This window comes from Bactrocera dorsalis, chromosome 6, assembly GCF_023373825.1.
Source record: "Bactrocera dorsalis isolate Fly_Bdor chromosome 6, ASM2337382v1, whole genome shotgun sequence".
Classification (NCBI taxonomy): Eukaryota; Metazoa; Arthropoda; class Insecta; order Diptera; family Tephritidae; genus Bactrocera; species Bactrocera dorsalis.
This window is the reverse complement of record NC_064308.1, coordinates 20053907-20066118: the sequence shown is the minus strand read 5'-3', so window position 1 is coordinate 20066118 and position 12212 is coordinate 20053907.

The window sequence follows — 12212 nt, the reverse complement described above, 5'->3', positions numbered from 1 at the left end:
CAACGCCAGGAGAAGACGAACCCGATTCCCCAATCGATGACGATGGAAAAGACGTTCCATTGCCCGACCAAGAAGAAGTTCGAATAGCAATTACCCGCCTGAAGAACAACAAAGCGGCGGGGGCGGATGGATTGCCAGCCGAGCTATTCAAACATGGCGGCGAAGAACTGATAAGGAGCATGCATCAGCTTCTTTGTAAAATATGGTCGGACGAAAGCATGCCCAACGATTGGAATTTAAGTGTGCTATGCCCAACCCATAAAAAAGGAGACCCCACAATCTGCGCAAACTACCGTGGGATTAGCCTCCTTAATATCGCGTATAAGGTTCTATCGAGCGTATTGTGTGAAAGATTAAAGCCCACCGTCAACAAACTGATTGAACCTTATCAGTGTGACTTTAGACCTGGTAAATCAACAACCGACCAGATATTCACCATGCGCCAAATCTTGGAAAAGACCCGTGAAAGGAGAATCGACACACATCACCTCTTCGTCGATTTTAAAGCTGCTTTCGACAGTACGAAAAGAAGCTGCCTTTATGCCGCAATGTCTGAATTTGGTATCCCCGCAAAACTAATACGGCTGTGTAAACTGACATTGAGCGGGACCAAAAGCTCCGTCAGGATCGGGAAGGACCTCTCCGAGCCGTTCGATACCAAACGAGGTTTCAGACAAGGCGACTCCCTATCGTGCGATTTCTTCAATCTGCTGCTGGAGAAAATAGTTCGAGCTGCAGAACTTAATCGAGCAGGTACAATCTTTTATAAGAGTGTACAGCTGCTGGCGTATGCCGATGATATTGATATCATCGGTCTCAACACCCGCGCCGTTAGTTCTGCTTTCTCCAGACTGAACAAGGAAGCAACGCAAATGGGTCTGGCAGTGAACGAGGGCAAGACGAAATATCTCCTGTCATCAAACAAACAGTCGTCGCACTCGCGACTTGGCACTCACGTCACTGTTGACAGTCATAACTTTGAAGTTGTAGATAATTTCGTCTATCTTGGAACCAGCGTAAACACCACCAACAATGTCAGCTTTGAAATCCAACGCAGGATAACTCTTGCCAACAGGTGCTACTTCGGACTAAGTAGGCAATTGAGAAGCAAAGTCCTCTCTCGACGAACAAAAACCAAACTCTATAAGTCACTCATAATACCCGTCCTGTTATATGGTGCAGAGGCTTGGACGATGACAACACCTGATGAGTCGACGTTGCGAGTTTTCGAGAGAAAAGTTCTGCGAAAGATTTATGGTCCTTTGCGCGTTGGCCACGGCGAATATCGCATTCGATGGAACGATGAGCTGTACGAGATATACGGCGACATTGACATAGTTCAGCGAATTAAAAGACAGCGGCTACGCTGGCTAGGTCATGTTGTCCGAATGGACGAAAACACTCCAGCTCTGAAAGTATTCGACGCTGTACCCGCCGGGGGAAGCAGAGGAAGAGAAAGACCTCCACTCCGTTGGAAGGACCAAGTGGAGAAGGACCTGGCTTCGCTTGGAATATCCAATTGGCGCCACGTAGCGAAGAGAAGAAACGACTGGCGCGCTGTTGTTGACTCGGCTATAATCGCGTAAGCGGTGTCTACGCCAGTAAAGAAGAAGAAGATTAACTTCGTGTGTTTTTTTTAGAAAAATGAAGAAAATTGCTGACTCTATTAAAAAATCTGTGCTTCAATGGTTGAATGAAGGGCTCTCATATAGGCAAGTTGCAAATTTAGCTAAATTTTCATTTGGGTCAGTGAAAAATATTGCTAATTGTCATGAAATATCAGTACCGAAACATCGATCTGGTCGGCGATCCGTTTTAAATAACCATGATAGACGAACTATCAACCGTCTGGTGGCCTCGGGAGCAGTAAAATCAGGTACTGAGATTCAAAAAGAACTGGAGAGGACTTACGGAAAACAAGTTTCTCGCATGACTGTACACCGCGAGTTGAAAAAACTAGGTTTTAAAGCCAGGCGCAAAATTAAAAAACCTTTGCTTACTAAACGTCATCAAGAACTACGTCTAAAATTTGCTAAAGCGCACCGAAACTGGACTCCAGAACAGTGGGCGAATGTATTTTGGACAGACGAAAGCAAGATTAATCTTCACGGGTCAGACGGAATACATTACGTTTGGAAGAAACCATCAAAGACTATTACCAGCCGCGATGTCATCCCAACACTCAAATTTGGGGGCGGAAAAGTCCTTTTTTGGGGTGGCTTTTGTAAAAGTGGTGTTGGGGACCTAATTTTAATCGACGGAAATATGGACGCGAATATGTATATAGATATATTAAGGCAAGGGTATTTTTCTTCGTTGGAGAAATTGGGTCTGGACAGTAGCAAAATCGTTCTGATGCAAGACAACGACCCCAAGCACAAAGCTAAGAAGACTATGGAGTATCTTAGAAGTCAACAAATTGAAACTTTGGAATGGCCCCCTCAAAGTCCCGATATTAATCCTATCGAGAACCTGTGGTTTGTTTTAAAAAAAAGGGTATACAATTATGCCAGTCCACCGAAAACAAAGGCGGAATTATTTACTAGATGTGTAGAAGTATGGAACTCCATCACTAAGAAAGAATGTGAAGATTTAGTCAATAGCGTTCCCAAGCGGATTGAAGCGGTGATTGCGGCCAAAGGAGGCTATACTAAATATTAAAGCGGTAAAAATTACATTGTATCAAAATTGAGCAAGTGCCATACAAGAGAATTTATATTTTCTTCTTATAAAACCTGAATAAATTTGTTACTCTTTTGTTGTTTTATATTATAGACGGACTGAAGAATGTATTTGAAAAAACTGTAATTCAATTCGCCCAAATTAAATACTAATTTTTTGTAAGAATCCATATTCGTGATTTTATTTGCTCAATTGTGTTACATACTGTAGGTAATTTAAGCTTTTAGGTGTCGAGACAAATAAAAAAGTCAGTTCAATGAAGTTTTACGCATATCGAATGATGATTCGCTAAAACTATGACGACCATTTACTGAGATATGGACGGTTATTTCAACAGTATGCAGTTGACATGTATGTTAAAGTTGAGACAGAACGACTTACTTACATGCAATACAATCAGTCGAAGTTGCGATCTGAAGAGTATATTCACTTAAGAGATGCAATGAATGGTGATGCGGATTTTACAAATATTGGGCGACTCTATATTTTGCCATCGACATACATTGGCAGTCCTAGACACATGCATGAGTACTCCCAGGATGCGATGATTTACGTGCGCAATCATGGACGGCCGGATTTGTTTGTTACATTTACTTGCAATCCAAAATGGCCAGACATTACGAATCTATTGCATCCCGGTCAATCACCAAGCGATCGCCACGATGTTACAGCACGCGTGTTTAAACAAAAACTCAGATGTTTGATGGACTTTATTACGAAACAACGTGTATATGGCACTGTTCGATGCTGGATGTACTCATTGGAGTGGCAGAAGAGAGGTTTGCCCCACGCACACATTCTTCTTTGGATGGTGGAGAAAATTACACCTGACCAAATTGATGACATCATTTCCGCCGAAATTCCTGATGTTGAAATAGATCCAGAGTTGCACGAAGTGGTGATGGCCAATATGGTTCATGGGCCATGCGGAGAACACGATCCATCTTCGGTTTGTATGTCGGACAGTAAATGCAAAAAACGCTGTCCCCGTGCTTTTATTTCGGAAACTCAAACTGGAAACGACGGATACCCTCTCTATCGGCGTCGCCCACCCGCTGACAATGGCAGAACATTCATCACTCAATTGAAAGGAAAGAATTTCGTGGTTGATAACACATGGATCGTTCCATATTCGCCAATTTTGTCTAAGGCATTCAAAACACATATAAATGTTGAGTATTGCAGTTCAATAAAATCAATTAAGTATATTTGCAAATATGTCACCAAAGGAAGCGATATGGCGGTTATTGGCGTTGAACGAGATGAAATTAGCAAAATTCAAATGGGCAGATATGTGAACTGCAATGAAGCAATCTGGAGAATATTTTCGTTTGCAATTCATGAACGCCATCCTACTGTTGTGCATCTGTCAGCTCATTTGGAGAATGGCCAGTGAGTTTATTTCAACGCAGAGAACATAGTACAGCGAACGGAAATACCGCCAGCTACCACTTTAACAAGTTTCTTTGCAACTTGCGCCAGTGATCCGTTCGCGAGAACATTGCTTTACTCGGAGATGCCTCGGTATTATACATGGAATGCAACGTCTTTCCCCCGGCGCAACATAACCCTGGCGATTCGTTTTTAAATTTGACTGCATTGCAATATTGACAAACTACTGACATCTGACCGATTTGAACAGATGCGATATATTGAATGTTTGGATCATATCGAAAACCTGCCCGTTCAATGTTTACAAAAGAAAGATTTGTAAAAATTTTGTTAAAGTATTCACAATGAAATTAGGAAAAATCGTTCATATTCTATTAAAACCAATACCGGTGTAATTTTTGAAATGAAAAAAAAATCTATTTTGGGCAGAACGAAGTTTGCCGGGTCAGCTAGTTTAAACATAAATATGTACATGTCTTTTTATTCATACTCAGAAGGAAGTAAAATGTTCAAATACCGCAAGTTATTTATTACGAGTATAATACATAAATACTTATATTTATAGTACATAATCTGTTTCTTCATTATATTTCAATGAAATAATTTCAAGTTTCTTTAAAAATATTGAAGTTAATATAACAAATTCAACCGATTTTGCATTGTAAAGTTTGCTTTGAGACATCACAAGTTTGTGAGGTAATTGTGAGCATTTTTGCTCTTGAAATCACCTCAGCAAACGGAAAACCTCACAAATAACGAAAATCTCACAAGGGTGGTGATTTTTGTGAAGCCATTAAAATAGGGCTGTAAGAGCAGACGACAAACTGCTCGGTACGGCAAATCGTGGCACTTTTATTCAAAGGAATACATACGTATTTTTGTAAATTAACAGAAATCGTAACTGGCGCAGTTGGCTTTCGGAAAAGAAACATTTTTCCGGTTTTCGGTCGTGTTAAACGAACATACTTAATTAAAACAAAATTATTACTAAAAAGCAACCTAAGCCAATAAGTGAAATAATTAAATGGATTTTTAAGAGCAACAGGTTACTATAGAAATTCATCAAAGATTATTCACAAATACCTTATCCCATTATAAAATAATTGAAAAAATGCAATGAAATGCCAAAGATCCACAATATATTGAGAGCTTTGAGAAATTAAAAGCATTAAGTTCGTCTGACCCAATTTTAAAATGCTCTGATGCTAGTGACTATTCCATTGGAGCAGTACTTTCACAGCAAGGTCAACCAGTGTGTTACATTTCAAGAACACTAAATAATCACGAGCAAAAATACTCAACCAAAAATAAAAGAAGGACGACAATGAATTAAAACTGGAATTGTCAGAAATAATTAATTCAGCAGATGAAGAACTGCATGCGCACTTTCCAATCAAAGAAGAAGTTGTAAATAAAGTTCAATGAATACAGAAGAAGAGAACAAGGAAACATTAAAAAGGTACATGATAGGAAACCGAATAGTGGGACTATTTTCCGAAGTATCTGAAGCGGATTACCATAATGTGCAGAAATTACTCATTAAAATTTTTGCTCAAGATAGGAATTTAAAACAGATAACGTATAATATAGAGAAGGTTCACCGCGTTGCCAAACTTACGACATTTAATTTTTTGGAGGGGTACTCTTTTCTATTAGTGGATTTCACCACAAATCAGGGGTACTCTTTTCTATAAGCGGATTTCACCAATATTTAGCAGAATTGAGCATTTTCAGTGTTAAATGAAAACAATAATGATAATTCCAATGTTAAGGAATGTACGCTTACAGATTCCCTTTTTTACTATGCGCAAATAATGCTGCATATAATTTATAGATCGGTATACATATGTATATTTGTTATGAAAGCACATAAGTATGTACATATATATTTTAAAATTGAGCTATTTTATGATGAATTCCATAAAATCTTTGCAAATGAAATAAATATGCATTTTATATAGGTTTGGTACGACATGCATATGTATGTATATTTGTATACTTAAACTAGCGGGCCCGGTGCCTGCTTCGCACGGCAAAACAAAATAAGAAAAGAAACACACTTGTTTTTAATAAAGTTGGTTTAGTTCCCTATTATTCATCCTTTAATTCTAGTTTCTTACAATCTTAGAGTATGTATCACTTAAACTATCTTAGAGCTCTTTCGTAGAAACATTTTTGGTTTTGCCATGAGTTGTTGTGTAGATAAAGAGAACTGAAGGCTTGCCAACACGTGAGCACGAAACATATAACTGGCCGTGTGAAAAGCAAGGATATTCTAAATCAATTCCACAGAATTCCAACGATTGTCCTTGCGCTTTATTTATTGTAATAGCAAATGCAAGACGTACTGGAAGCTGTAGTCTTTTGAATTCAAAAGGTAAATCTGACGGAATCATTGGAATGCGTGGAATCAATCCCTTTTGCAAATGTACTGACAAATGAATAACTGTCGGATTTCGATCATGAATTGGGAACGATAATATTCTCCAAACTGCCTCATTGCTACGGATAGTTATGTCATGACGGTCTGTAGAAGATTGCCCTTCATATAAATAATGCTTGATTTCGTCCCATTGTGGATTACATATATGTAAATGTAATAAACAAATCTGGTCGACCATACAAACGAACATAGCAAAAGGCATCTTGTGCATATTCATGCATGTGCCTTGGACTGCCTGTGTAACTTGCTGGTAAAATAACAACTTGTCCAACATTGTCAACATTTCCATCATTATTGATTGCATCGGGGAGATGTATATCTTCACCTGAAATGCAAAATAACGTATCATCAAAAAATTCGAAATTGAGTGTCTTATTGATTACGCTTCACTACTTAAAATTATATACATAATATTAAATATGTTCAACATTTTCTGGTTCTGCGGTCATATATAAACCAGTTTTAACCAATATTAATATTTTGTTTCACTCATGTTCCATTTTATTCCGTGTTTCATTCATGCCACTGTAAATTTCTGAAAATGTTGTTACGTTAATTTGCATTTCAGGTGACGATATACTCTTCTGATCGCAACTTCCGTTGATTGAATTGAATAAAGTTCAAACGCTCTGTTTCTATCTTTGCATACATGTCTACGACATATTGATGAAAGAGTCTCCGACATTTCAAAATATGATTTTCCTGATTTTGTCGCATCATAATTCTATGTGCATAACCACAAACTTATGCAAACTGTAATCAATTGCGTGATTATATCTAAATCCAGCACCAACAACAACAAACAACATTAACGTAGATTTGTGCGGCACGCCTTTGAACACTTTGATTAATACCTGTCGGCCTAGGATCTGAACCCGATCTTGCAACACGTTCCCTTGTATTTGCTTGTCTAGTTTTCGCTGTTCTTGCGATTGATTTTCCTTTTCGTTTTGCGTTCCACGCGACCGACTCGAAAAGCTGAAAATCGTCAAAATTCAATTAAAAATTGGCCAAAAAATCGAAATAATTTTTGTCTTACCGTTCGGAAGCGAAAATGAAACGTTCGAGATCGTCTGCACTCGAAAAGCACCAAAAAGTGACGAAAATCTGCTGAAAATATGACAAAATTCAATTAAAAATTGGCCAAAAAATCCAAGTAATTTTTTGCTCACTGATCGGACATTAAACAAAAAAAATTCACTCAATTTTTTAATTTTTTTCACAAATATCAAAATTGTGATTATGTCACTTGTAACAATCAGAACACTTGTTTAGCAAAACAATCGATTTTTATCTCAGTAATCATTGTTTTTTTTTTAATTTTGTTTAACAAAATATTCAAATTAAAACGATGATTAGAACGAAAATGAATTTATTTTTATCAAAATACTCACCAAAAAATGCGAAGAAATTAATATTTTCAAAAATCGATTATGATAAGATCAATCACCAATGACGTCCAAAGAGAAAAGAAAATGATAACAAATTGCTATTTGCATCACTCCGTGCAATGGTCTCCAATACACAAACGACCAAAATGTATTCAATACTAATGAATGCTGTATGCGGTACAAAAAAAACCTGCGGCAAAAACACACTCACTTCACATACGCACCGCACACACATGCGTTATCGAATTTCAACCAAACTTCATATAAACCATATATGGACCACTGCCTGCGTAGTGTGTAAGTTTGGTTGAAATCGCACTACGCGTTTATGATTAGTTCGGCGACGTACATATACGGACTTATTTTTATAACTATATATAGATAAATATTTGCTTTGGTCAATAAACTTTTCGATATCATGTTAAAAGACCAAGCGGTCGCACATTTGCCCATATATAATTATGTTTGCATGTAAACAAATATAAAAGAACCATACGCATAATGTTTGTAAATTTGTCTAAATTATGTATTCCCGCGTTGGGAATACCAAAAAAATTTATTGACCAGAAACGACTCAAACTTCAATTTAACAATTTGGTTAATTTATACTTATTCTAAGCCACGGAATTATTAAGTGGCGTGATCTATTTCCTAGAATTCGTATAAGCAATTAGTATAAGCAATTCGATTGCATGTTCGATTGGCATGTGCCGGATGTGCTGAGGTTGCATCGGCAGAATTTACCAGTTGTCGCTTGCGCTGTAATTTCGGGGTTGTTGACATAGTTGCACTTTATGCTTGGTTCGTGCTAACTCTTCCCCTCTTAAGTCGATTGTCCTCAATCGGGATTAATGCATTTGTGGTGTTGAAATTTGTAGAAAGTTGCTTTGCTGAAGTTGCTTGCGATGGCTCAATTGAAATATTTAGCTTTTGCTTACTTTTTATAATGATATATACAATTGTTATTAAAATTATAGTTATAATTATAACATCAGTGCCTATGCTGAGTAAATTCCTCTTTTTATTTTTATTCATTAGTAATTCGATACTATTTTCGTGATTTATTTGTTTTACATAAAGATTTTCTAATTTAAGAACAAGTTCAGTTACATTCTTTTTCTATTTAATTTTTGTGATTCGATTTGGCAAAATAAATGTTTCATATATTTTAATGTTAATGTTCGAATACGTCTTATTAAGCGTACTAATATAACAATTTTCAAATTTGATAAGAAAGTTGCCTTTCTGTTTTATTTTTTGCTTATTGTAATTGTGTTCTATTTCTACATCAAAATGCTTAAATACTAGAATACCAGGGACTATTTCAGTGACATTTATTTTATCTATAGTTTCTAAATTACAATTTGCTTCTTCGAATTTCAATATATTTTCTAAACATTTATTGTGAATTTTTATTAAATTTTTCTCCAAATTGTTTTTTACATATGTTTCATACATATTGTTTTCTGAATCTATTAATACTTCGTAAGTATCTAAGGCTATTGATTTGTTAGCTATATTAGGAAGTGGTTCAAATCTGATTTGTGAAAGGGTATTTGGTGAATATTGGTGTATTAGGAGGATTATGATTATGTTGTTGTTTTGAAATATTACTGTTGTCTTGATATTTTGATAACTGTCGAAATCTGTAATTAATTCGAGTTCTAATTTTGTGAGGATATCCGTAGGAATTATACCTATTTTGCTGGAAAATATAATTTGTCCTATGTCGTCTATGTGGTTTCGTAAAAAGGATATATCGTTTTCTATTTGGTATGTGTGCTCTAAAAATTGAACCTTGTCCTCTAATGACTTAATGGTATGGTGTCCTTAAATGTATTAATGTAATGACTTATTGAGATTTGTTGTTAATATGTTTTGTTATATTGTTTATTTCCTCGGATATGAAGTTATTAACACAACTAGCTGTTGTGGATAATTCATTTTCGTGTATTTCTGTGAGTGCGTTATGGATTTCCGTCTCGTCATCACTGTCTATGGATCCTGCTATATATTTTAATCCTTTCCCTAGAATATTTACAAGTCCTCGTTTTGATTTAAAATGAGGGTGTAAGCCGCTTATTTTTGATTGGAGTAATGCAAAGTTCCTATTAACTGTTTCCAAAATGTGTTTATCTTCAAAAGTTGTGGTTTTTAGCATGTTAATGTTATTTGATATTAAGGCTACTGTTTCCTCGTAGGCTGTTAAGTTGATAAAATGAAGTGTTTTGTCATAATGATTAATTATTTTCAGTTCGTTAGTTTTGATGGGTAAATATCCGTTATTATTCGTTAAATCCTGGATGTCGATTTGTTGTGCGTCTACCGTCAATGCTAATACCAGCATGATTGTCATGATTTCCCCCGTATTCATTTTTCCTATTAAAGAAGAAATTGTATGTGCTTAAATTCATATTTACTCATGCATTTCTATTTAATGTTACTTTTATGAACTACTCTACCTGATTTAATTACTATTGTTGTACTAAAATTTTTCGCAACAATTTCTTTTCTAAATCTAGCCGATAACTTATTTCCTAATCTTCTATTTACTTTGACAAATATGATATCTCCTTCCGCATATGTGCTTGGAGGTGATCTGTTCTTGTTATGGTATGTAAGGTCTGCGTTTTGTTTCGCTAGGAGTCTGTTTATAGTTTCTTGTCTGTCTTTCTCCATTATTTTAGGGTCGCTATAAACACGTCTGCCAAAGAATATTTCTACAGGTTTTCTTCCTGTTGTCATATGAATAGTGGAGTTATATTCGAAAACTGATTTATCTAACAATTCGTGGAATGAATGGTACGTGCTCTCCTTTTGAAGACATCGCATTATTTCTTGTAATGTAGAATGGAAACGTTCTACCTGTCCGTTTAAACGACTTGTATACGGAGCGGTTCTAAAAATATTAATTCCGAATTCATTCTCTATCATGAAGTTTATTGCTTCAGAATTAAAAGATTTCTCGTTATCCATCACTATTGTTTCTGGAACAAAGGAGAAAAGGATGTCGCGTAAAGGCTGTCTGATGTGTTCCGATGCTCTCGATCGAATGGGTTTTGCTATTGCGTATTTGGAGAATTTGTCCATCGCGGTTAGAACAAATTCCTTACCAACTATAAATATATCAATATGCACTATTTGGCCTGCGAACTGTGGAATGGGTGTGGCCTGAATTTGAGGTTTTATTGGACGTCGGTCATATTTGCTTTCCTTGCATGTTGCACAGTTTCTTATAATTTTCTTTATTTTACTTGCCATTGCAGGAAAATAGTACTTTTCCAGAATTTGCATTTTATTTTCCCTAGTATTTCTGTGTGCTCTATTGTGCGTTTTTATAATGATCTCTTCCTGTTCTTTTCCATTAGGTATATCTTCCACTTGTATCTGTGTGAACCTAACTCGGTATTTGCTAAAATGTAATGGGTAGACCTCTTGTATTTTGCCCATAACATATTCTTCTGCTTTTATACAGTTTATAACTGATGGGTTCAAATATCTTTTTAGTATTGATTTAAGGGTTTCTTCGGAATAATCAGGCTCCGTAATTATGTGTCTATGATATGTAGGAAACACGATTTTAAATTGATACGTAGATGTGCTATCTGTTAAAATTATTTGGTTTTTGAAAGCGTTTATAGGGGCTTCTATGCTATAAATTAAATTATGGGACGAGCTATCATTCGAATTGGTTGCTATTGATAGACTGTTAACCTGTGATTCCTTCGGGGGTATCCTGGATAGTGCATCTGCTACGACGTTTTGTTTCCCAGGTTTATAATGTAAGTCGTATGAATATTCTTCTAAGGCTGCTTTCCACCTTTTCATCTTGCTATTGTTATTCTTATTGCTCAAAGCGTAAGTGAGCGGCTGGTGATCAGTAAAGATTTGTACTTTAGCTGAGCCATATAAGTAATTCCTAAATGAATTCAGAGCCCAAATTATGGCTAGCATCTCTTTTTCATTGGCGGCGTAATGTTTCTCCGCCTTGCTCAATGTTCTTGAGATAAATGCCAAAGGCTTTGAGTCTTGCGATAGTACGGCTCCGATTGCAAAGCTGGAGGCGTCTGTTACCAGTTCGAAATTTTTCCTATAATCAGGATATGCAAGTATAACATCTCTGGAAGTGAGTGAACGTTTTATATTATTGAAAGCTTCTATTGCTTCTTCATTCAAAAGTATTTTTACATTTGCGGATTTGTTTTTCGATATTCTACCTTCTTCCCCTCTCAGAAGAGAGGTCAGTGGTTTTGCTAATTTCGCATAGTCCTTTATGAATCTTCTGTAGTATCCTGACAAACCAA